Genomic DNA, 27500 nt, shown 5'->3' on the forward strand with positions numbered 1-27500 from the left:
TTTACAATGACTGCCTACACCAGCCAAACCCGGACAACGCTGGGCAAATTGTGCGCCGCCCTATGGAACTCCCAATCACTACCGGTTGTGATACAGCCTGGATTCGAACCAGGATGTCTGTAGTGACACCTCTAGCACTGAGATGCATTGCCTCAAACCACTGATCTAAACACATTTCTGTAACACTTTATAAACACGTATCTAAACACCTTTCTGTAACACTTTCTAAACACGTATCTAAAAACCTTTCTGTAACACGTATCTAAACACGTATCTAAACACCTTTCTGTAACACTTTATAAACACGTATCTAAAAACCTTTCTGTAACACATATCTAAACACCTTTCTGTAACACTTTATAAACACGTATCTAAAAACCTTTCTGTAACACTTTCTAAACACGTATCTAAACCCTTTCTGTAACACTTTCTAAATACGTATCTAAACACCTTTCTGTAACACTTTCTAAACACGTATCTAAACACCTTTCTCTAACACTTTCTAAACACGTATCTAAACACCTTTCTGTAACACTTTCTAAACATGTATCTAAACACCTTTCTGTAACACTTTCTAAACACGTATCTAAAAACCTTTCTGTAACACTTTCTAAACACGTATCTAAACCCTTTCTGTAACACTTTCTAAACATGTATCTAAACACCTTTCTGTAACACTTTCTAAACACGTATCTAAAAACCTTTCTGTAACACTTTATAAACACGTATCTAAACACCTTTCTGTAACACTTTATAAACACGTATCTAAACACCTTTCTGTAACACTTTATAAACACGTATCTAAACACCTTTCTGTAACACTTTCTAACCTGTCTAGGACGGGGGTGCCGCTAGCGGCACTCCTCCCACATTCCACTGAAAAGGCAGAGCGCGAAATTCAAAAAATATATATTTTTTAAATATTTAACTTTCACACATTAACAAGTCCAATACAGCTAATGAAAGACACAGATTGTGTGAATCCAGCCAACATGTCCGATTTTTAAAATGTTTTACAGGGAAGACACAATATGTAAATCTATTAGCTAAACACCTTAGCAAAAGACACCATCTTTTCTTTGTCCACCAACACCAGTAGCTATCACCAATTCGGCTAAACTAAGATATTAATAGCCACTAACCAAGAAAAAAACTCATCAGATGACAGTCTGATAACATATTTATGGTATAGGATAGGTTTTGTTAGAAAAATGTGCATATTTCAGGTAGATATCATAGTTTACAATTGCACCCACCGTCACAAATGGACTAGAATAAATACATAGAGCAACGTGTATTACCTAATTACTAATCATCAAACATTTTGTAAAAATACACAGCATACACTAATCGAAAGACACAGATCCTGTGAATACAGACAATATTTCAGATTTTCTAAGTGTCTTACAGCGAAAACACAATAAATCGTTATATTAGCATACCACATGTGCAAACATTACCAGAGCATTGATTCTAGCCAAAGAGAGCGATAACGTAAACATCGCCAAAATATATTAATTTTTTCACTAACCTTCTCAGAATTCTTCAGATGACACTCCTGTAACATCATATTACAACATACATATACAGTTTGTTCGAAAATGTGCATATTTAGCCACCAAAATCATGGTTAGACAATGACAAAAGTTGCCCAGCTGGTCAGACAATGTCGTGCGCCATATTAGACAGTGATCTAGTCTTATACATAAATACTCATAAACGTGACTAAAAAATATAGGGTGGACAGCGATTGATAGACAATTTAATTCTTAATACAATCGCTGATTTACATTTTTTAAATTATCCTTACTTTTCAATACAGTTTGCGCCAAGCGAAGCTACGTCTAACAAAATGACGTCATAAGCGATTAACATTTTTCGACAGAAACACGATTTATCATAATAAATTGTTCTTACTTTGAGTTGTTCTTCCATCAGAATCTTGAGCAAAGAATCCTTTCTTGGGTCTAATCGTCTTTTGGTCGAAAGCTGTCCTCTTGCCATGTGGAAATGCCCATTGCGTTCGGCAAGAACTGGAAACGTGCCCAGAGATTCAAAGTGTCTCAGAAATAAATGTCCCAAAATCGCACAAAACGGATATAAATTGCTATAAAACGGTTTAAATTAACTACCTTATGATGTCTTTAACACCTATTACAAGTAAAAACATGATCGGAGAAATATTACTGGCTACACTAATGCTTGGAAAAAGAGCAGGTCGGTGTCCACCGCGCGTCCGGCGCAGCTGGAAAAGAGTTATTACCTACACGTTGATCTGATTTATAGAGGCTGTGATTGCGCAATCGACTCCATTCAAATCGTCATCACGTAAAGACATCCAGGGGAAGACGTAAGCAGTGTCAGTATCCTCATAGCATTCACAGCGACCTTTAAACTGACTCCAGATCAGGGGCCAAGATGTGTGAAATCTGACTCCATGTCAGTGAAATTGCTGTAGAATGAGTTCTGTTCCACTCAGAGACAAAATTTCAACGGCTATAGAAACTAGAGACTGTTTTCTATCCAATAATAATAATAATATGCATATTGTACGAGCAAGAATTGAGTAGGAAGCCGTTTAAAAATTACACGATTTCCAGAAAAAGTGACAACAGCACCCCCTAGCCTAAAGAGGCTAAACACCTTTCTGTAACACTTTCTAAATACGTATCTAAACACCTTTCTGTAACACTTTCTAAACACGTATCTAAACACCTTTCTGTAACACTTTCTAAACACGTATCTAAACCCTTTCTGTAACACTTTCTAAATACGTATCTAAACACATTTCTGTAACACTTTCTACACACGTATCTAAACACCTTTCTGTAACACTTTCTAAACACGTATCTAAACCCTTTCTGTAACACTTCCTAAACACGTATCTAAACACATTTCTGTAACACTTCCTAAACACCTTTCTGTAACACTTTATAAACACGTATCTAAACACCCTTCTCTAACACTTTCTAAACACGTATCTAAACACCTTTCTGTAACACTTTCTAAACACGTATCTAAACACCCTTCTCTAACACTTTCTAAACACTTCCTAAACACCTTTCTGTAACACTTTCTAAACACGTATCTAAACACCTTTCTGTAACACTTTATAAAGACGTTTCTAAACACATTTCTGTAACACTTTCTAAACACGTATCTAAACACCTTTCTGTAACACTTTCTAAACACGTATCTAAACACCTTTCTGTAACACTTTCTACACACGTATCTAAACACCTTTCTGTAACACTTTCTAAACACGTCAAGTTATTTAGAATTTCAAAGAAAACGCGTTAAAGTGTTTACATTATGGATCTCCAATCTTTTCTAAAATATTCAACATGGTGAGCTACACATTTTTTTCTAGCTTTCAAATAAGCACATTCTTCTCTTCACCTCTCCTTGTAAATGTATTTGCTAAATTACTGGTTAATAAACTACTCTAAAGGGTGCCCTATAAAATATATATTTTTAAATATTTTCCCAAATTATATTTTTGCCATTTTTTTAATCCTGGTTTTAGATTTAGTTAATTTTTCACTCTCAAAATTACAGTTGTTCATAGAGAAACAACGAAACAGGATGTTTTGGGTCCATGTCAATGCTTAAATCACATCTGAACACCATTTTGTTTTGGTCTGGAAGAAAATGAATACATGATTAATTGTTTGTGTAATTACCCTTTAATTACACATCTGGCCCTTTAAATGCACATCTAGCGAGTGAGGGATGTGCGGTCTAATGTGATGGTTCTGTACTGCTGTTGCTCATTTCATGGCAAAGTTTGCAAAAAACAAATAATAGATACAAATGATTTATTTCCCCATGATATACTTCTGCCAGGTAAGCGTACTTTGCAGTTAACATTTAATTGAGAAGGTTTTGGGGAATGTATTTCTGTCAACCCACAAGATGGTTATCACTGGCTAAACATAGTGTGATAGACTCCCGCGCACCACACAGACAGACGGACAACATTACTGGAAATGAATTGGCAGATATTGTGTTAGGTTTGGCTTTTTAAGCCAATAGTGGCCAACCAGGGGTGGGATAATTGTATTTATTGGTATGTTTAATTGAACCTTTATTTAACTAGGCATAATGTGATCATGTCAATGTTGTGTTGATTAGATAGTAGCTGGGAGCTTGTGGTGTCTGATACTGGTGAGATTTGTTTATGACAGTGTGCGGTGGAACACATTAAAATTACATATACTTTCAGAATTGTTTGGCGAGTTACTCATACGTGGGCTGTGAGCTATTGGTAGTGACCCCTGGTTTAGTTTGTAAACACCAGAACATTTTTTTTTGCTGTAACGCTTTTTGAACACATGAACACATTGATTCAGCACAAGGAATTTAGGCTTTAAACACTAAACACTGTGGGTGTTGTTTTAACACTGTAGGGTGTAAAGCCATTTTTCCCAGCATGCCTTTGGAGTGAATGTAAGATATACCCACCCATCATGACTGTGTTTGTTAGTGACAGAGACATGGCTGTTGTATTCAATAACTTCTAATCCTGAAACCTTCCCCAAGTGAAGCCTAAATGTGTTTCAATTAAAAGTTAAGCCTTCATTACCACATTGTTTTACATGTCATAAGGCCTTTAGTTATGGCCCAGTTATTTTCAGCCTTTAGTTAGGGCCTAGTTATTCTCAGCTTTTATTTCGGGCCTGGTTATTGTCAGCCTTTAGTTATGCCCTAGTTATCATCAGTCTTTAGCTATGGCCTAGTTATCCTATAGTTAGGGCCTAGTTATTGTCTGAAAATCCTGGCTCATGGGCCACATCAGACCTGCAAGTCATAATATGCTGGTTTGTGAAGTGATGAGTAATTCCTATGAGAATCCAGCCAGAGGGAGGATATCCAACACTTGGAATATGGTGAATATGGTGAAAGACTAGACAATATTACCTCAACCATCTAAACTGAAACAACCATCTCAGCTACAGGTGCAATAAATCCAATCCCTTACAGATTGGATTCATTTAGAAAAATGTCACGTATTTATCTTTGTATAGTATAAGATCAATCAATTAATCAAATATAGATATGAAAGCAAAGTAGTCTAAAAATCTACCTGCAACGTAGTATGCTGGTGTGATAATGTGATAATGTGATAAAGTGATAATGTGATAATGTGATTATGAGGCCCCTCCCATGTATTTTTCACTCTGAGAGCGTTAACGAAAATTAACTCAACACAGTCGAGTAACAACAACACCTGTGGTTGGACTGTGCTGTTTCTGAAATATTGGAGACCTCCTCCTCCTTCTCCCCTTGCGACAGGGACTAACTGCGTTCATCAAAATGATGAGCCTACGTTCATTATTGCATGTGGTTGCCATAGGAACAAGGCTCCTACGAAGGGTGACCCAAATTAATTTCCCCAAATGCAGTGTGTGTGAGTGTTTGTGTGTGTGCAGTATCATCTTCATACCACATCTCCCTACCTGGGAGCTGTGAGAACAAGGGAGGAGGAGGGAAAAGTGAGAGCGATAGAAAAAAGAAGATGGCTGGAAGAGCTAGTGTATAATTGTCTTCACTGTTTGGCAGAAGAGCTATGTCCTGAGAGGATCAGATCCTTCTGAGATCCTGGCTACTGTACTGTACTCCCTCTGTACCCTCTCTGCCTGGTCTCTTTAGACCAACTACGGAGTGGCTCATTCCTCTGTGGGGTTCAGTGGTGAGACAGGATGGCATAATCCCCAGGACTCACTACCTCTGTGGGGTTCGGTGGTGAGACAGGATGGCATAATCCCCAGGACTCACTACCTCTGTGGGGTTCGGTGGTGAGACAGGATGGCATAATCCCCAGGACTCACTGCCTCTGTGGGGTTCGGTGGTGAGACAGGATGGCATAATCCCCAGGACTCACTGCCTCTGTGGGGTTCAGTGGTGAGACAGGATGGCATAATCCCCAGGACTCACTGCCTCTGTGGGGTTCAGTGGTGAGACAGGATGGCATAATCCCCAGGACTCACTGCCTCTGTGGGGTTCGGTGGTGAGACAGGATCGCATAATCCCCAGGACTCACTACCTCTGTGGGGTTCAGTGGTGAGACAGGATGGCATAATCCCCAGGACTCACTACCTCTGTGGGGTTCGGTGGTGAGACAGGATGGCATAATCCCCAGGACTCACTACCTCTGTGGGGTTCGGTGGTGAGACAGGATGGCATAATCCCCAGGACTCACTGCCTCTGTGGGGTTCGGTGGTGAGACAGGATGGCATAATCCCCAGGACTCACTGCCTCTGTGGGGTTCAGTGGTGAGACAGGATGGCATAATCCCCAGGACTCACTGCCTCTGTGGGGTTCGGTGGTGAGACAGGATGGCATAATCCCCAGGACTCACTACCTCTGTGGGGTTCGGTGGTGAGACAGGATGGCATAATCCCCAGGACTCACTACCTCTGTGGGGTTCGGTGGTGAGACAGGATGGCATAATCCCCAGGACTCACTACCTCTGTGGGGTTCGGTGGTGAGACAGGATGGCATAATCCCCAGGACTCACTACCTCTGTGGGAATCGGTGGTGAGACAAGACAGGATGGCTCCCAGTAAGAGAAAAGAGAGCATGTTGGAAAGTAAATGTGGAGCCAACAGAAGAAGTCTTAGAAAAGATACTGGCACCAATTATACAGTAAACACACTTTCTTTAATTCTCACTATGAGAATGCAGAAATTATAGATATAGGGATGAAGGGATGGAGGGAGGGTGGGACAGAGTGAGGATTAAAGAGAGACTGTGTGGGAAAATGGCAATATATATACGGAGTGGAGAAGATCATTTTATTTGTATTTTTTTTATTTAACCTGGCCTGTTAGTGAAGAACTAATTTTTATTCACAATGAATTCCTACCCCGGCCAAACCCTAACCCGGACGACACTGGGCCAATTGTGCACCGCCCTATGGGACTCCTAACACCGGACAGTTGTGATACAGCGTGGAATCGAACCAGGGTCTGTACTGATACCTCTAGCACTGACATGCAGTGCCCTAGACCACTGCACCACTCGGGAGATGTTCTCTAGGAGATGCTGATGCAGTTATGACAACAGGAGTGGTGCTTAGAGCATAGTCTAAGCTAAGAGCATTGTCAAAAACACATTCCCCTTTAACACAGCACACACACACACACACACACACACACACACACACACACACACACACACACACACACACACACACACACACACACACACACACACACACACACACACACACACACACACACACACACACACACACACACACACACACACACACACACAGCGCCCTACTGGCTGTAATTAATTGATTTAACTGTCCTTGTGGCTTCAGAACCCTCTGCTATTAGCTAACCATTTTCTGCCCCTCCCAAGGCTCTGATGACACTCCAGCTGCACTACAGGAGGACAACCCTTTGTAATTACGTTCACTCTCTGAATATGATCAATAGTCAGTGGTACTGTGTTGTGGTTGGTAGTTAACTGCTAGGAGTTAGAGTGGTAATGTGTTAAGGTTGGTAGTTAACTGCTAGGAGTTAGAGTGGTAATGTGTTAGGGTTGGTAGTTAACTGCTAGGAGTTAGAGTGGTAATGTGTTAGGGTTGGTAGTTAACTGCTAGGAGTTAGAGTGGTAATGTGTTAGGGTTGGTAGTTAACTGCTAGGAGTTAGAGTGGTAATGTGTTAGGGTTGGTAGTTAACTGCTAGGAGTTAGAGTGGTAATGTGTTAGGGTTGGTAGTTAACTGCTAGGAGTTAGAGTGGTAATGTGTTAAGGTTGGTAGTTAACTGCTAGTAGTTAGAGTGGTAATGTGTTAGGGTTGGTAGTTAACTGCTAGGAGTTAGAGTGGTAATGTGTTAGGGTTGGTAGTTAACTGCTAGGAGTTAGAGTGGTAATGTGTTAGGGTTGGTAGTTAACTGCTAGGAGTTAGAGTGGTAATGTGTTAGGGTTGGTAGTTAACTGCTAGGAGTTAGAGTGGTAATGTGTTAGGGTTGGTAGTTAACTGCTAGTAGTTCGAGTGGTAATGTGTTAAGGTTGGTAGTTAACTGCTAGGAGTTAGAGTGGTAATGTGTTAGGGTTGGTAGTTAACTGCTAGTAGTTAGAGTGGTAATGTGTTAGGGTTGGTAGTTAACTGCTAGGAGTTAGAGTGGTAATGTGTTAGGGTTGTTAGTTAACTGCTAGTAGTTAGAGTGGTAATGTGTTAGGGTTGGTAGTTAACTGCTAGGAGTTAGAGTGGTAATGTGTTAGGGTTGGTAGTTAACTGCTAGTAGTTAGAGTGGTAATGTGTTAGGGTTGGTAGTTAACTGCTAGTAGTTAGAGTGGTAATGTGTTAGGGTTGGTAGTTAACTGCTAGGAGTTAGAGTGGTAATGTGTTAGGGTTGGTAGTTAACTGCTAGTAGTTAGAGTGGTAATGTGTTAGGGTTGGTAGTTAACTGCTAGGAGTTAGAGTGGTAATGTGTTAGGGTTGGTAGTTAACTGCTAGTAGTTAGAGTGGTACTGTGTTAGGGTTGGTAGTTAACTGCTTGTAGTTAGAGTGGTAATGTGTTAGGGTTGGTAGTTAACTGCTAGGAGTTAGAGTGGTAACGTGTTAGGGTTGGTAGTTAACTGCTAGGAGTTAGAGTGGTAATGTGTTAGGGTTGGTAGTTAACTGCTAGTAGTTAGAGTGGTAATGTGTCAGGGTTGGTAGTTAACTGCTAGGAGTTAGAGTGGTAATGTGTTAGGGTTGGTAGTTAACTGAGTTCTGTCTGGAGTGTCTAGATTGAGTTCTGTCTGGAGTGTCTAGAATGTGTTCTGTCTGGAGTGTCTAGAATGAGTTCTGTCTGGAGTGTCTAGATTGAGTTGTGTCTAGAATGAGTTCTGTCTGGAGTGTCTAGAATGAGTTCTGTCTGGAGTGTCTAGAATGAGTTCTGTCTGGAGTGTCTAGAATGAGTTCTGTCTGGAGTGTCTAGAATCAGTTCTATGTTCTGTCTGGACTGTCTAGAATATGTTCTGTCTGGACTGTCTCAAATGAGAGCTGTCTGGAGTGTCTGGAATGAGAGCTGTCTGGAGTGTCTAGAATGATTTGTGTCTGGAGTGTCTAGAACAGTGGTTCTTAACCTTGTTGGAGGTACTGAACCCCACCAGTTTCATATGTGCATTCATCGAACCCTTCTTAATTGGAAAAATAAAATATGATTTTTTCAAATTCAAAACATAGGCATATATTTTACTAGACTCTAGAAGGAGTTGTGTCTGGAGTCTCTAGAATGATCTGTGTCTGGAGTGTCTGGGATGACTTAGAGCATAGATATTTATGAGTGTTGTATCAGTATTTCAGTGGACAGGGAGTGTTTTAGCTGCCTGCGGGTTGCCAGACCCTTGGCTCAGGCAGACAACAAACAGCCTGTCAGGCAACAAGGTAGTATATATCTTTATCCTATCACAGCCCTCTCTCTGGAGTTGTCTGTTGATGTCATTAACACAGTTCTTTATTTTGCATTTTGCACTCTTGTTGGAACCAGTTCATGTCTCTCTCTCTCTCAATTTCAATTTCAATTAAATACCTTTATTGGCATGGGAAATGTATGTTCAGATTGTCAAAGCAAGTGAAATAAACAATCCAAAAACTAACAGTAAATATTACACTCACAAAAGTTCCAAAATAATAAAGACATTAAATACATTAAAGATAATAAAGATGGCGCTGACAGACATGGCAGCTCAGATATTTTTTTATTATTTTTTATTTCACCTTTATTTAACCAGGTAGGCTAGTTGAGAACAAGTTCTCATTTGCAACTGCGACCTGGCCAAGATAAAGCAAAGCAGTGTGACACAGACAACAACACAGAGTTACACATGGAGTAAACAATAAACAAGCCAATAACACAATAAACAAGTCGATGACACAGTAGAAAAAAGAAAGTCTATATACAGTGTGGGCAAAAGGCATGAGGAGGTAGGCAATAAATAGGCCATTGGAGCAAATAATTACAATTTAGCAGATTAACACTGGAGTGATAAATGAGCAGATGATGATGTGCAAGTAGAGATACTGGTGTGCAAAAGAGCAGAAAAGTAAATAAAATAAAAACATTATGGGGATGAGGTAGGTAGATTGGGTGGGCTATTTACAGATGGACTATGTACAGCTGCAGCGATCGGTTAGCTGCTCAGATAGTTGCGGTTTAAAGTTGGTGAGGGAAATAAAAGTCCAACTTCAGCGATTTTTGCAATTCGTTCCCGTCACCGGCAGCAGAGAACTGGAAGGAAAGGCGGCCAAATGGGGTGTTGGCTTTGGGGATGATCAGTGAGATATACCTGCTGGAACGTGTGCTACGGGTGGGTGTTGTTATCGTGTCCAGTGAACTGAGATAAGGCGGAGCTTTACCTAGATAGGGCAGCTCAGATAGGTCAGTTGATAGGGCAGCTGATGGGGGTGCTGATAGGGAAGCTGATAGGGCAGCTGATAGGTAGGCTCAGACAGGGCAGCTGATAGGGAAGCTGATGGGACAGCTGATAGGGCAGCTGATAGGTAGGCTCAGACAGGGCAGCTGATAGGGAAGCTGATGGGACAGCTGATAGGGAAGCTGATAGGGCAGCTGATAGGTAGGCTCAGACAGGGCAGCTGATAGGGAAGCTGATGGTGAGGCTGATAGGGAGGCTCAGTTATGGCAGCTCAGATAGGGCAGCTCAAATAGGACAGCTGATAGCGAGGCTCAGATAGGGCAGCTGATAGGGAAGCTGATAGGGCAGCTGATAGAGGGGCTGATAGGGCAGCTGATAGGGAAGCTGATGGGACAGCTGATAGGGAAGCTGATAGTGAGGCTGAGAGGGAGGCTTAGTTATGGCAGCTCAGATAGGGCAGCTCAAATAGGCCAGCTGATAACGAGGCTCAGATAGGGCAGCTGATAGATAGGCTGATAGGGCAGCTGATAGGGAAGCTGATGGGACAGCTGATAGGGAAGCTGATAGTGAGGCTGAGAGGGAGGCTTAGTTATGGCAGCTCAGATAGGGCAGCTCAAATAGGCCAGCTGATAACGAGGCTCAGATAGGGTAGCTGATAGGGAAGCTGATAGGGAGGCTGAAAGGGCAGCTGATAGGGAAGATGATAGGGCAGCTCTGCTTCTAGCTCCTAAGCAACTTGTTAGTATATATATATTTTTTATGTTATTTCTTACATTATTAGCCCAGAACATTTTTTGTGTTATTACATACAGACGGAAATAACTTTTGGCTATCAGAGCGGCGGTAACTCATAGCATTATGACCAGGAATATTACTATCCCGAATTGGATCCTTTGTTCATACCCGGAGAAGAGGTATTCTGAGTGGACTTCTAGTCAGACTCAGGAGGTGTGCACACCATCCACTGCATCCGAGGATATTACTCGCTAATGTTCAGTCTCTGGACAATAAAGTAGACAAGCTGAGGGCGAGGATCTCCTTCCAGAGAGACATCAGGGACTGTAACATACTCTGTTTCACGGAATCATTGCTCTCTCGGGATATACTGTCCCCGTCCATAAAGCCAGCTATGTTCTCAGTTCATCGTGCAGATAGGAATAAAGAACTCTACGGGGAGAAGAAAGGCAGAGGTGTAGGTTTCATGATTAACTACTCATGGTGTGATTGTGATAACATACAGAAACGCAAGTCCTTTTGTTCACCCGACCTGGAATACCTCACAATCAAATGCCGACCGTTCTACCTCCCAAGAGAATTATCTCCAGTTATAGTCACAGCCGTGTATATTCCCCCACAAGCCGATACCACGACGGCCCTCAAGTCTTTACACTGCACTTTATGCAAACTTGAAACCACATATCCTGAGGCCACATTTATTGTAGCTGGGGATTTTAACAAAGCACATTTAAGAAAACGCTACCGAAGTGATATCAACACATTGACTGCAGTACTCTCTTAGGAAAAAACACTAGACCACTGCTACTCCTGCCTACAAAGCTCTCCCCCACCCTCCCTTCAGAAAATCAGATCAAGACTCCATTTTGCTCCTCCATTCCTATAGGTAGAAACTCAAACAGGAAGTACCTGTGCTAAGGTCTATTCAACGCTGGTCTGACCAATCGGAATCCATGCATCAAGATTGTTTTGATCAAGCAGACTGGGATATGTTCCGGGTAGCCTCTGAGAAAAACATTGATGTTTACATGGACACAGTGACTGAGTTCATCAGGAAGTGCATAGGGGATGTTGTTACCACAGGGACTATTAAAACCTACTCAAACCATTAAATGTGTATAGATGGCAGCGTTCACGCAACACTGAAAGCAAAAACCACAGTATTTAACCATGGCACGGTGACTGGGAATGTGGTTGAATACAAACAGTGTAGTTATTCCCTCTACAAGGCAATCAAACAGGCAAAACATCAGTACAGAGACAAAGTGGAGTCGCAATTCAATGGCTCAGACACGATACTAATGTGGCAGGGTCTACAGACAATCACGGATTACAAAGAGAAAACCAGCCACATCGCGGACACATACTACTTGTTCCCAAACAAGCTAAACACCTTCTTCTCCCACTTTGAAGATAACACAGTGCCACCGAAGCAACCGCTCCCAAGGACAGTGGGCTCTCCTTCTCCATGGCTGATTTCAGTGAGACATTTAAGATATTTATTCAATCTCTTCCTATCCCAGTCTGCTGTCCCCACTTGCTTCAAGATGTCCACCATTGTTCATGTACCCAAGAAACAAAGGTAACTGAACTAAATAACTATCGCCCCGTAACACTCACTTCTGTCATGATGTGCTTTGAGAGGCTAGTTAAGGATCATATCCACCACAGTGGAGAACATGGAAAGCTTCAAGTTCCTTGGCATAAACCTCACTGACAAACTGAAATGGTCCACCCACACAGACAGTGTGTTGAATCAGGCGCAACAGCGCCCCTTCAATCTCATGGGGCTGAAGAAATTTGGATTGGCCCCTAAGACCCTCAGGAACTTTTACAGATGCACAATTGAAAGCATCTTGTCGGGCTTTATCACCGCATGGTACGACAACTACACCACCCGCAACTGCAGGGTTCCACAGAGGGTGTTGCGGTCTGTCCAACCTATCAGCAGGGGCACACTGCCTGCCCTCCAGGACACCTACAGCACCCGATGTCACAGGAAGGCCAAAAAGATCATTAAGGACGTCAACCACCCGAGCCACGGCTTGTTCACCCTGCTATCATCCAGAAGGCGAGGTCAGTACAGGTGCATCAAAGCTGGGACCGAGAGGCTGAAAAACAGCTTCTATCTCAAGGCCATCTGATAAATTGCCATCACTAGCTGGCTACCACCGGGTTACTCAACACTTCACCTTAGAGGCTGTTGCCCTATTTACAGTACCAGTCGAAAGTTTGGACACACCTACTCATTCAAGGGTTTTTCTTTATTTTTACTATTTTCTACATTGTAGAATAATAGTGAAGACATCAAAGCTATGAAATAGCACATATGGAATCATGTAGTAACTAAAAAAGTGTTAAACAAATTAAAACATATTTGTTAAATTAGATTATCAAAGTAGCCACCCTTTGCCTCGACGACAGCTTTGCACACTCTTGGCATTCTCTCAACCAGCTTCACCTGGAATGTTTTTCCAACAGTCTTGAAGGACTTCGCACATATGCTGAGCACTTGTTGGCTGCTTTTCCTTCACTCTGCGGTCCAACTCATCCTAGACCATCTCAATTGGGTTAAGGTCGGGTGATTGTGGAGGCCAGGTCATCTGATGCAGCACTCTAGCACTCTCCTTATTGGCTAAATAGCAATTACACATCATAGTGGTGTGTTGGGTCATTGTCTGGTTGAAAAACAAATGATAGTCCCATTAAGCGCAAACAAATGGGATGGCGTATCGCTGCAGAATGCTGTGGTAGCCATGCTGGTTAAGTGTGCCTTGAATTATAATTAAATCACTGGCAGTCTCACCAGCAAAGTACCCCCACACCATCACACCTCTTCCTCCATGCCTCATGGTAGGAACCACACATGCAGAGATCATCCGTTCACCTACTCTGCGTCTCACAAAGACATGTTGTTTGCAACCAAGAATCTCAAATTTGGTCTCATCAGACCAAAGGACATATTTCCACCAGTCTAATGTCCATTGCTCGTGTTTCTTCGCCCAAGCAAGTATCTTCTTATTATTGGTGTCCTTTAGTAGTGGTTTCTTTGCAGCAATTTGACCATGAAGGCCTGATTCACATAGTCTCCTCTGAACAGTTGATGTTGAGATGTGTCTGTTACTTGAACTCTGTGAAGCATTTATTTGGTCTGCAATTTCTGAGACTGGTAACACTAATGAACTTATCCTCTGCAGCAGGGGTGAGTCTGGGTTTTCCTTTCCTGTGGCGGTCCTCGTGAGAGTCAGTTTCATCAGAGTGCCTGAAGGTTTTTGCGACTGCACTTGAAGAAACTTGAAAGGTTCTTGAAATTTTCCGGATTAACTGACCTTCATGTCTTAAATCAAGGCAAAGGGTTTTGATTTGTTTAATACATTTTTTGGTTACTACATGATTCCATATATGTTATTTGATGGTGTGGATGTCTTCACTATTATTCTACAATGTAGAAAATAGTAGAATAAAGAAAAAACCTTGAATTAGTTGGTGTGTCCAAACTTTTGACTGGTACTGTACATAGACAATCACTGGACACTTTAATAATACGAACTCTAGTCACTTTAATAATGTTTACATACTGCTTAGCTCATTTAATATGTACATACTGTATTCTATTCTACTGTATTTTAGTCATTTCCACTCTGACATTGCTCGTCCTAATATTTATATATTTATTAATTCCATTCTTTTACTTTTAGATTTGTGTATCGTTGTGAATTGTTAGATACTACTGCATTGTTAGATATTACAGCATTGTTGGAGCTAGGAACACAAGCATTTTACTACACCTGCAATGACATTTGCTAAATATGTGTAGGTGACCAATACAATTGGATATCGATTTTGATTTGATTTGATTTCAAATGTCATATTATGTGCAAATAGTTAAAGTACCGAAAGGAAAATAAATAAACATAAATATGGGTTATATTTACAATGGTGTTTGTTGTGACAACAGATCACAAATCTTGCTGCTATGATTGTACACTGTGGTATTTCACCAAATAGATATGGGAGTTTTTGAATTCTTTGTGGGTCTGTGTAATCTAAGGGAAATATGTGTCTCTAATATGGTCATACATTTGGCAGGAGGTTAGGACGTGCAGCTCAGTTTCCACCTCATTTCTCAATATCAAGGCTATGCTCACTGAGTCTGTACATAATCAAAGCTTTCCTTATTTTTGAGTGAGTCGCAGAGGTCAGGTATTCTGCCACTGTGTACTCTCTGTGTACTCTAGTTTGCTCTGTTTTTTTGTAAATTCTTTGTAATTATCTCTATCTCTCCATCATTTTCTACCCCCGACTCTCTCTCTCATTTCTCTCTCTTTCTCTCATTCTCTGTCCCCTCCCCCTCTCCCTTCCTCCCCCTCTCTACCCTATTCCCTGTGCTGACAGTGAGCTGTGGTCCGTGGGGCCGGTAGGCTGGCCTGAGCTGCATGTTAAGGCATAGAGGAATAGAGGGAGGCAATGGAGGGAGCCAGGGCCCGGGCTGATGCAGGTGACCTTGGGTCTGGAGGGAGGGAAGGAGAGAAGTAGAAAGGGAAGGGTGGGAGGTAGGGAGGAATGGATGGTGGGAGGCACAGACAGCATGCCGAAATAAGGGGTAGGAGTATTGAAACCATCGTCTCCCTTTTGTCAGCCCTGTATGACATATCAATATTTAACACTGAGAAGAAATTGCTTACTATGCCTGTAGAAGAAAAACAAGGACTGGTTTGGACTCCCTCCTCTAGTCCTCTCTCCTCTAGTCCTCTCTCCTATAGTCCTCTCTCCTCTAGTAATACCTCCTCTAGTCCTCTCTCCTCTAGTCCTCTCTCCTATAGTCCTCTCTCCTCTAGTAATCCCTCCTCTAGTCCTCTCTCCTCTAGTCCTCTCTCCTCTAGTCCTCTCTCTTATAGTCCTCTCTCCTCTAGTAATCCCTCCTCTAGTCCTCTCTCCTCTAGTCCTCTCTCCTCTAGTCCTCTGTCTTTTAGTCCTCTCTCCTCTAGTCGTCTCTCCTCTAGTCCTGTCTCCTCTAGTCCTCTCTCTTCACTCTATTCTATCTATCTCCTAACTCTCATCCTCCTCTTATCTCTCTCTTTCCTCTCTTCTCCCTCTCTTTTTCACTCCTGTACTCTCTTCCACACCTGTGATCACTCTCCATCTCTCCCTGCATTATATGAACATTATGTATTTCCTTGGCACGCCATCAGAGAGAGAGCATCTCTTCTCCTGATGGCCTACGGGAGGAGAGCTTGAGCAGCCGCTACCTTTTGTATGAATGAGTGCTCTGTCAACAACATTGATCCACATTGTAATTGGCCGCTACTGTCTGTGTGCCACAGAACCGACCGCAGTGCCGCAGCAGTAGTGGATCCATGTTTCACAAGCAAAGCCAACAATGGAAGAGATTAATTCGGAAAAGCTCTTGCACGTTCAAATGTGTAAACTTATGACATCACCATGGAAATTAATCAAGGGGGGTGGATGAGGGTCGCAATAGAATGATAGTGTAACGATGTACGCTGAAAGTCGGGAAGCAAGTTCAGGGAGTGAATACATTTAATTAATAAATGAACAAAACAAGAAACACAAACAGCGCACCGACATGAAACAGACACAGGAAACAATGACGACTGGGGAAGAAACCAAAGGGAGTGACATATAAAGGGCAGGTAATCAAGGAGGTGATGGAGTCCAGGCGACTGTCATTATGCGCGTAACGCTGGTGACGACAGATAGGTGAGGAGGGGTGTGGAGGTTCAATATAAGACTAGGTCATCTCTGTCCACAGATAGCAGAGCGGGACATACTGCATTTTGTCTACAGGGAGCAGAGAGAGACATACTGCACTGTGTCTACAGGGAGCAGAGAGGGACATACTGCACTGTGTCTACAGGGAGCAGAGAGGGACATGCTGCACTGTGTCTACAGGGAGCAGAGAGGGAGATACTGCACTGTGTCTACAGGGAGCAGAGAGGGACATACTGCACTGTGTCTACAGGGAGCAGAGAGGGACATACTGCACTGTGTCTACAGGGAGCAGAGAGGGACATGCTGCACTGTGTCTACAGGGAGCAGAGAGGGACATACTGCACTGTGTCTACAGGGAGCAGAGAGGGACATACTGCACTGTGTCTACAGGGAGCAGAGAGGGACATACTGCACTGTGTCTACAGGGAGCAGAGAGGGACATACTGCACTGTGTCTACAGGGAGCAGAGAGGGAGATACTGCACTGTGTCTACAGGGAGCAGAGAGAGACATACTGCACTGTGTCTACAGGGAGCAGAGAGGGACATACTGAACTGTGTCTACAGGGAGCAGAGAGGGACATACTGCACTGTGTCTACAGGGAGCAGAGAGAGACATACAGCACTGTGTCTACAGGGAGCAGAGAGGGACATACTGCACTGTGTCTACAGGGAGCAGAGAGGTACATACTGCACTGTGTCTACAGGGAGCAGAGAGGGACATACTGCACTGTGTCTACAGGGAGCAGAGAGGTACATACTGCACTGTGTCTACAGGGAGCAGAGAGGGACATACTGCACTGTGTCTACAGGGAGCAGAGAGGGACATACTGCACTGTGTCTACAGGGAGCAGAGAGGGACATACTGCACTGTGTCTACAGGGAGCAGAGAGGGACATGCTGCACTGTGTCTACAGGGAGCAGAGAGGGACATACTGCACTGTGTCTACAGGGAGCAGAGAGAGACATACTGCACTGTGTCTACAGGGAGCAGAGAGAGACATACTGAACTGTGTCTACAGGGAGCAGAGAGGGACATGCTGCACTGTGTCTACAGGGAGCAGAGAGGGACATGCTGCACTGTGTCTACAGGGAGCAGAGAGGGACATACTGAACTGTGTCTACAGGGAGCAGAGAGAGACATACTGAACTGTGTCTACAGGGAGCAGAGAGGGACATACTGAACTGTGTCTACAGGGAGCAGAGAGGGACATGCTGCACTGTGTCTACAGGGAGCAGAGAGGGACATACTGAACTGTGTCTACAGGGAGCAGAGAGAGACATACTGCACTGTGTCTACAGGGAGCAGAGAGAGACATACTGCACTGTGTCTACAGGGAGCAGAGAGGGACATACTGAACTGTGTCTACAGGGAGCAGAGAGGGACATACTGCACTGTGTCTACAGGGAGCAGAGAGAGACATACTGAACTGTGTCTACAGGGAGCAGAGAGGGACATACTGCACTGTGTCTACAGGGAGCAGAGAGGGACATACTGCACTGTGTCTACAGGGAGCAGAGAGAGACATACTGCACTGTGTCTACAGGGAGCAGAGAGGGACATACTGCACTGTGTCTACAGGGAGCAGAGAGGGACATACTGAACTGTGTCTACAGGGAGCAGAGAGAGACATACTGCACTGTGTCTACAGGGAGCAGAGAGGGACATACTGAACTGTGTCTACAGGGAGCAGAGAGAGACATACTAAACTGTGTCTACAGGGAGCAGAGAGGGACATACTGCACTGTGTCTACAGGGAGCAGAGAGAGACATACTGCACTGTGTCTACAGGGAGCAGAGAGAGACATACTGAACTGTGTCTACAGGGAGCAGAGAGAGACATACTGCACTGTGTGAGTGTCCTAATGCCGTAACTGCCTAAATGTGTTATTTGAGTGAGTGTCTGGGGAGAGACAGTGAAATATTTATTGACCCCCCAGCTGTCTCACCGTGTGTGTGTTTGTCTCCCCATGTGCATGGGTGATGTAGCGAAGATACATTAGCTTCCTCTCCTCTTCCTCTGCACAAGCCTAACCAAGCAGCACCTGTGTACTGGCCTCACTGTCTCCGCTCTCGCCCCATTGTCCTGCAGACGTGTGTCCTCAGGGTGAACATACTCTCCTCCTGCAGACGTGTGTCCTCAGGGTGAACATACTCTCCTCCTGCAGACGTGTCCTCGGGATGAACATACCTTCCTCCTGCAGACGTGTGTCCTCAGGATGAACATACTCTCCTCCTGCAGGCGTGTGTCCTCAGGATGAACATACCTTCCTCCTGCAGACGTGTGTCCTCGGGGTGAACATACTCTCCTCCTGCAGACGTGTCCTCGGGATGAACATATCTTCCTCCTGCAGACGTGTGTCCTCAGGGTGAACATAGTCTTCTCCGTGAAAAGAAAATCAGGACAGCTGTGTTTAAGGGAAGCAGCTATGAATGTTTGATAAGTGCGGGAATGCACTTTAAATTAGCTAGGTCTATTTTAAAGAGTAGCCAGCGCCACTCCCAGCCTTAATGGCCAGTTCTGGGCCAGACCTGTTCATGTTGATCACAGAGAGGGGTTGGGCTAGTCTGCCGTACTGCTGGACATGAGGCACCAAAACTGTTGTCAAATAGTTTTTGAAATCATAAAAAGATTTCAGCCGGGTTTGATTGAGCTTGCCCAGTGCAATAGAACCAATGGACATTTTTCAAATAGTATTTGAACCAAGGTATGTTAATCACAAATACATGGTTTCAGGACAACCAGTCTGCAGGACACGAGGGCACAACTCCAACCCTCTGACAAACTCCTCTCAACCACTCTCTGTCTCTCCCAGACTTTACCCAGCAGAAGGCCCTCCTTTTGTAGTGGAATGAATCAAGCTAATGGGCCCCATAGATCTGTGCTGTCGTCTCAGGGCTCATATTTACGTATTGGTTAGGTGTCACTCCTCTCCCTCACACTGACTGACTGCCACCCTGGGGTCGCCAAGGAAGGACAATCTTGGACACTGCAGAACAAATTCCCCTAAAGAGAGTGAATATGTGTGTGTTCTCAGAGTACTCTCTGAGCCAAATGGTCCAGTACCTCCAGCTAAGTACCTCTGGGCCCCTATGAAGGCATTATGAATGGCTTAGATATTGTTTTAACACATTGGTCTTTGTAGGAAAAGCCTAGCATAATAAGGCTAAATGAGGGTTTCTCTGAGGAGTGCTTCTCTCTGTGGCTGTCAGTGGTGGCTGTGTGTGTGCATGTGTGTGTATGTGGGTAAAATGACTGATTCCCTTGGTGGTGCCTGTGCCCTGTGCTGTAGCCCTTCTGTGTTTACAGCTACTGCTGCATTAGTGACATCTGTCAAGGATTTCCACATGCTATTTGCCATTACCTCTCAAACCCAGTCACACACACACACACACACACACACACACACACACACACACACACACACACACACACACACACACACACACACACACACACACACACACACACACACGTGCACACACACACGTGCACACACGCAGGCATTCACACACACATACACACTCACACACCTCAACTCACTATGTAGTACATGGAATATAAAGTATACTAAATGATAAGCCTCCATATTGACTAGCACTGTATTAAAACAGCCCCAAGCAACTTGATGAAATGTGCTGCATGCTACAACACAGGCTTCAAATTGCATCGTTTTCTTCCTAATTTTAGTAGTAGGCTAACTCCATTTGATGCCATTTTGCTTTATGTGATTCTCTGTGCATTGCAGAAAATACAAGTCCTAGATTATACATGTATTTTCATGTATTTATTGATACTTGGTAGTCCCATTGAGATTGTTAGACAGTGTTGTAGTGTTATGTTGCTATGGTCTGCTATGGTGTGTTGTGTTGTGGTGTGGTATCATGTAATGTTGTAATGTTGTGGTGTGATATTGTGTCATGGTGTGGTGTGATGTTGTGGTGTGGTTTGATGTTGTGGTGTGTTGAGGTGTGGTGTAATGGTGTAATGCTGTGATGTGCTGTTGTGGTGTGGCGTGGTGTGAAGTGATGTTGTGTTGTGGTGTGTTATCTTGCAACACAACATTGTAATAGAGGAGCTACAAACTGAGCTCTATTATGGTAGCTGTGAATGTCATACATTGTAACGGATGTCGTTGTCGGATGAAGAGGAATCGCACCAAAGCGCAGGTAAGTGTTCATGACTTTTTATTTAAACTGAACACTAAACAAAATAACAAAGCGAATAAGTGAAACCGAAACAGTCCTGTCAGGTGCAAAACAATAAACAGAAAACAACTACCCACAAAGCATCGGTGGCGAACAGCTACGTAAGTATGGTTCTCAATCAGAGACAACAATAGATAGCTGCCTCTGATTGAGAACCACACCCGGCCAAACACAAAGAAATACAAAACATAGAAAATGAACATAGAATGCCCACCCAAATCACACCCTGACCACACCAAACTAGAGACATAAAAAGCTCTCTACGGTCAGGGTGTGACATACATTTGCAAATATAGGCATCTTCTTGCTGGATTGTCCTAGAAAGATAGGAGTCGTCCTGCTGGATTGTTCTAGAAAGATAGGTGTCATCCTGCTGAATTGTCCTAGAAAGATATGCATCATCCTGCTGGATTGTTCTAGAAAGATAGGCGTCATCCTGCTGGATTGTTCTAGAAAGATAGGCGTCATCCTGCTGGATTGTTCTAGAAAGATAGGTGTCATCCTGCTGAATTGTCCTAGAAAGATATGCATCATCCTGCTGGATTGTTCTAGAAAGATAGGCGTCATCCTGCTGGATTGTTCTAGAAAGATAGGCGTCATCCTGCTGGATTGTTCTAGAAAGATATGCATCATCCTGCTGCTTTGTTCTAGAAAGATAGGCATCATCCTGTGGGATTGTTCTAGAAAGAGAGGAGTCATCCTGCTGGATTGTTCTAGAAAGATAGGCGTCATCCTGCTGGATTGTTCTAGAAAGATAAGCATCATCCTGCTGCTTTGTTCTAGAAAGAGAGTAGTCATCCTGCTGGATTGTTCTAGAAAGATAGGCGTCATCCTGCTGGATTGTTCTAGAAAGATAAGCATCATCCTGCTGCTTTGTTCTAGAAAGAGAGTAGTCATCCTGCTGAATTGTCCTAGAAAGAGAGGCGTCATCCTGCTGGATTGTTCTAGAAAGATAGGCATCATCCTGCTGGATTGTTCTAGAAAGATAGGTATCTTCCTGGTGGATTGTTCTAGAAAGAGAGGAGTCATCCTGGTGGATTGTTCTAGAAAGATAGGCGTCATCCTGCTGAATTGTCCTAGAAAGAGAGGCGTCATCCTGCTGGATTGTTCTAGAAAGATAGGCATCATCCTGCTGGATTGTTCTAGAAAGATAGGCATCATCCTGCTGGATTGTTCTAGAAAGATAGGCATCATCCTGCTGGATTGGTCTAGAAAAATATAATACCTGTTTTCTTCTCTTTATGTCTTTTCTCTCCTGGGGTTTTTCTTCCTGAGAACTACAGGCTTGTCTAAGATGTAGTGGCTGTGTCCCAAATGGAACACTGTTCCCTATACATTCTCTATGGGCCCTGGTCAAAAGTAGTGCGCTATGTAGGAATAGGGTGCAATACTGAAAATGTAGCTCATTGAATAGCTAGATGTATTGATCGAATGCCATTTTGTCACATCCCATCTCTCACTGACAATTGAGTATAGATCAATGGCTGTTCAGAACTCTTTCTTTCCTCTCCTCTATTCTCCAGGCACTAAATACAATAACTATCAGGCATTTAATTCAGTCTGAGAGAGCGAGGGAGGGGAAGAGGGAGAGGAAGAGATAGCGTGATCTAGATTGATAGAGAGATAGAGGTCAGAATATTAGGATTGGCAGGTGGATGACTGGACAGACTGAATACGGTATCACTCAGATCACTGACCTCTATCTAGGTCAAATGATTCTTGCTCCTCCTTCTCATCTCATTTAGTCTGAGTTGTACGTAAGCTGAACCAAACCAGGCAGGGCTCCAAGCAGGGCTCCAAGCAGGGCTCCAAGTAGGGCTCCAAGAAGGGCTCCAGGTAGGGCTCCAAGAAGGGCTCCAAGCAGGGCTCCAAGCAGGGCTCCCCTTCCCATAACCAGTCTAGTCATGGAAAAACAAAAGGCAGAGTGAGCCTGTAGGTCCAGGAGATCCTGGAGGACCTGGAGGGCCAGGGATTGTGTGGGGCTTTGATGTGAGATGGTGCCAGGGCCTAGATGGGGCCAGGGCCTAGATGGGGCCAGGGCCAGTCAGTAGGGCTCCCGTTCCATCCCCAGCCCAGCCAGGGAAAGGCATAGAGAAACTCCAGGGCCAGTCAGTAGGGCTCCCGTTCCATCCCCAGCCCAGCCAGAGAAAGCCACAGAGAAACTCCAGGGGCAGTTAGTAGGGCTCTGGTCCTTTGAGATGGTACCACAGTTTAGAAATTAATCCAGTGTTTTGAGATGGTGCCAGGGTTTGGGAGTTAATCCAGTGTTTTGAGATGGTGCCAGGGTTTGGGAGTTAATCCAGTGTTTTAAGATGGTGCCAGAGTTTAGAAGTTAATCCAGTGTTTTGAGATGGTGCCAGGGTTTAGAAGTTAATCCAGTGTTTTGAGATGGTGCCAGGGTTTAGAAGTTAATCCAGTGTTTTGAGATGGTGCCAGGGTTTAGAAGTTAATCCAGTGTTTTGAGATGGTGCCAGGGTTTAGAAGTTAATCCAGTGTTTTGAGATCGTGCCAGGGTTTAGAAGTTAATCCAGTGTTTTGAGATGGTGCCACGGTTTAGAAGTTAATCCAGTGTTTTAAGATGGTGCCAGAGTTTAGAAGTTAATCCAGTGTTTTGAGATGGTGCCACGGTTTATAAATTAATCCAGGGTTTTGAGATGGTGCCAGGTTTAATCCAGTGTGATGCATGGCTGGGTGGCTCTGCTCTGCCTGACTTTCTCTGCTCTGGGTGGCTGGCTGGCTGACTGACTGGCTGGCTCTGCTTTGGGTGGCTGACTGCCTCGGTGGATGGTTGGCTGGCTCTGGTCTGTGTGGCTGACTTGCTCTGCTCTGGCTGGCTGGCTGACTGACTTACTCTGCTCTGGGTGGCTGACTGGCTCAGTGGATGGTTGACTGACTCTACTCTGGATGGCCGACTGGATCTGCTCTGAGTGGCTTGCTGGCCGGCCCCGGGTCGATGGTTGACTGAAAAAGGGTGTCTGAGTGAACATCAGATTAAAGTGGAGTGAGGTTGAACTCTCCTCACACTACGGCATAGGGTACAGATTGACAGAGGGACGGTGGGAGGAAGGGAGAATAGAACAAAGAAAGGTAGGAAGCTAAAACCATAGTACTGTGCCTAAAACAAATCAACAAGTGTACGATAAACTACAGAGAGAGGGAGAGGAGAGCAGAATGTCAGAGGGTGGTGGTGGTGGGTTGTACGGTAGCTGGCTGGAAACATCTGGTAGAGAAGGCAGGAAGGCAGCACAGCTCTCCAGTTTCATCCCTGAAGCTCTACTTCTTCTGTCCATTTTTCAGCCAACGTCACTGTCACATGGCAAGATGCAGCGGTCCTCTTACAGTCTACTGGTTCATTCACACTACAGGGCCAAACCGAGCACAGCCAAGACACGCCAGGCTGGGCCAAGCTGGGCCAAAGTGGGCTTGCCTGGTTACACACTCATTAAATTAATGTTGCTGGAACTGTTAAATAAACGACAATGTGAAAGTAAAATATCAGATCCAGCGCACAGTTCTGGTTGTCAGACTGTGAGTCAGGCTTTACTATAGATCAACTGAGTCTTCTCAAACAGTTCTGGTTGTCAGACTGTGAATCAGGCTTTACTATAGATCAACTGAGTCTTCTCAAACAGTTCTGGTTGTCAGACTGTGAGTCAGGCTTTACTATAGATCAACTGAGTAATTATATGCTGCTGTTCTTGTCTTGGCAACATACAGCTATCAGCCTGCAGTTTAAATGAGCCATTACGCCTTTCATACAGTACGTGCCAAGGCAGGAAATAATTAGGATTCTGAAGGCTCTCCTGCTACAGTGTTGACAGTCTGGCTTGTTTTATAGTATGTGTACTTCTCACTCACTTGGTTTTGTGTAAATTGAGACAGTTACTTGTGTGTAGGTTTTTAGGGTGGTGGTTTTTCTTGTTCTACTTCTTGTTCTACTTCTTTCTTGTTCTCTTTGTTGTTACCTCATACCTCAATTTCCTTGTTGTTACCTCATACCTCAATTTCCTTGTTGGCACAGTGTGTGCATTCTGTCCAATTATTATTTTAACTTGAAGAATGTAATGAAAGGGTAATTATAAGGTACATTTGAATGGTGACATGTCTGAAGTATGGTACTGTAGGTGCTCAAACTGGATGTAGTCTATCACAGTGCCATCCGTTTTATCACCAAAGCCCCATATACTACCCACCACTGCGACCTGTATGCTCTCGTTGGCTGGCCCTCGCTACATATTCGTCGCCAAACCTTTGCTAGGTAAAGCCCCGCCTTATCTCAGCTCAGTGGTCACCATAGCAACTCCCACCCGTAGCACTCGCTCCAGCAGGTATATTGCACTGGTCATCCCAAAAGCCAACACTTAATTTGGCCGCCTTTCCTTACAGTTATCTGCTGCCAAAGACTGGAATGAATTGCAAAAATCTGTTCCCTATCCTTGCAGTGTGTGTGTCTGTTCCCTATCCTTGCAGTGTGTGTGTCTGTTCCCTATCCTTACAGTGTGTGTGTCTGTTCCCTATCCGTACAGTGTGTTTGTCTGTTCCCTATCCGTACAGTGTGTGTGTGTGTATGTCTGTTCCCTATCCTTACAGTGTGTGTGTCTGTTCCCTATCCGTACAGTGTGTGTGTCTGTTCCCTATCCTTACAGTGTGTTTGTCTGTTCCCTATCCGTACAGTGTGTGTGTGTGTGTGTATGTCTGTTCCCTATCCTTGCAGTGTGTGTGTCTGTTCCCTATCCTTACAGTGTGTGTGTCTGTTCCCTATCCTTACAGTGTGTGTGTCTGTTCCCTATCCTTACAGTGTGTATGTCTGTTCCCTATCCGTACAGTGTGTGAGTCTGTTCCCTATCCTTACAGTGTGTGTGTCTGTTCCCTATCCTTACAGTGTGTGTGTCTGTTCCCTATCCTTACAGTGTGTGTGTCTGTTCCCTATCCTTACAGTGTGTGTGTGTGTGTGTGTGTGTGTGTGTGTGTGTGTGTGTGTGTGTGTGTGTGTGTGTGTGTGTGTGTGTGTGTGTGTGTGTGTGTGTGTGTGTGTGTGTGTGTGTATGTTTGTTCCCTATCCTTACAGTATGTGTGTCTGTTCCCTATCCGGACAGTGTGTGTGTGTGTCTATTCCATATCCTTACAGTATGTGTGTCTGTTCCCTATCCGGACAGTGTGTGTGTGTGTCTATTCCATATCCTTACAGTGTGTGTGTCTGTTCCCTATCCTTACAGTGTGTGTGTGTCTGTTCCCTATCCTTACAGTGTGTGTGTGTGTGTGTGTGTGTGTGTGTGTGTGTGTGTGTGTGTGTGTGTGTGTGTGTGTGTGTGTGTGTGTGTGTGTGTGTGTGTGTGTGTGTGTGTGTGTGTGTGTGTGTGTGTGTGTGTGTGTATGTTTGTTCCCTATCCTTACAGTATGTGTGTCTGTTCCCTATCCGGACAGTGTGTGTGTGTGTCTATTCCATATCCTTACAGTGTGTGTGTCTGTTCCCTATCCTTACAGTGTGTGTGTGTCTATTCCATATCTCTACAGTGTGTATGTCTGTTCCCTATCCTTACAGTGTGTGTCTGTTCCCTATCCTTACAGTGTGTTTCTGTTCCATATCCTTACAGTGTGTGTGTCTGTACCCTTTCCTTACAGTGTGTTTGTCTGTTCCCTATCCTTACAGTGTGTATGTCTGTTCCCTATCCTTACAGTGTGTTTCTCTGTTCCCTATCCTTACAGTGTGTGTGTCTGTACCCTTTCCTTACAGTGTGTGTTTCTGTTCCCTATCCTTACAGTGTGTGTGTGTATGTCTGTTCCCTATCCTTACAGTGTGTTTCTCTGTTCCCTTTCCTTACAGTGTGTGTGTGTGTGTATGTCTGTTCCATATCCTTACAGTGTGTGTGTGTCTATTCCATATCCTTACAGTGTGTGTGTGTGTCTATTCCATATCCTTACAGTGTGTGTGTCTGTTCCCTATCCTTACAGTGTGTGTGTGTCTATTCCATATCCTTACAGTGTGTGTGTGTGTGTGTGTCTGTTCCCTATCCTTACAGTGTGTGTGTGTGTGTGTGTCTATTCCATATCCTTACAGTGTGTGTGTGTCTATTCCATATCCTTACAGTGTGTGTGTGTCTATTCCATATCCTTACAGTGTGTGTGTGTGTGTGTGTCTGTTCCCTATCCTTACAGTGTGTGTGTCTATTCCATATCCTTACAGTGTGTGTGTGTGTGTGTGTCTGTTCCCTATCCTTACAGTGTGTTTGTCTGTTCCCTATCCTTACAGTGTGTGTGTCTGTTCCCTATCCTTACAGTGTGTGTGTCTGTTCCCTATCCTTACAGTGTGTGTCTGTTCCCTATCCTTGCAGTGTGTGTGTCTGTTCCCTATCCTTACAGTGTGTGTGTCTGTTCCCTATCCTTACAGTGTGTGTGTCTGTTCCCTATCCTTACAGTGTGTGTCTGTTCCATATCCTTACAATGT

At 44.0% G+C, this 27500-nt stretch overlaps 1 protein-coding gene across 1 annotated transcript in view; it reads left to right on the forward strand.

The window, feature by feature from the left end:
- LOC129860701 (neurexin-1a-like) overlaps window positions 1-27500 on the forward strand; it is a 905999-nt gene that overhangs the window by 222863 nt on the left and 655636 nt on the right. The window lies entirely within an intron of this gene.

Source organism: Salvelinus fontinalis, chromosome 1 (genome assembly GCF_029448725.1).
Source record: "Salvelinus fontinalis isolate EN_2023a chromosome 1, ASM2944872v1, whole genome shotgun sequence".
NCBI classification, from domain to species: Eukaryota; Metazoa; Chordata; class Actinopteri; order Salmoniformes; family Salmonidae; genus Salvelinus; species Salvelinus fontinalis.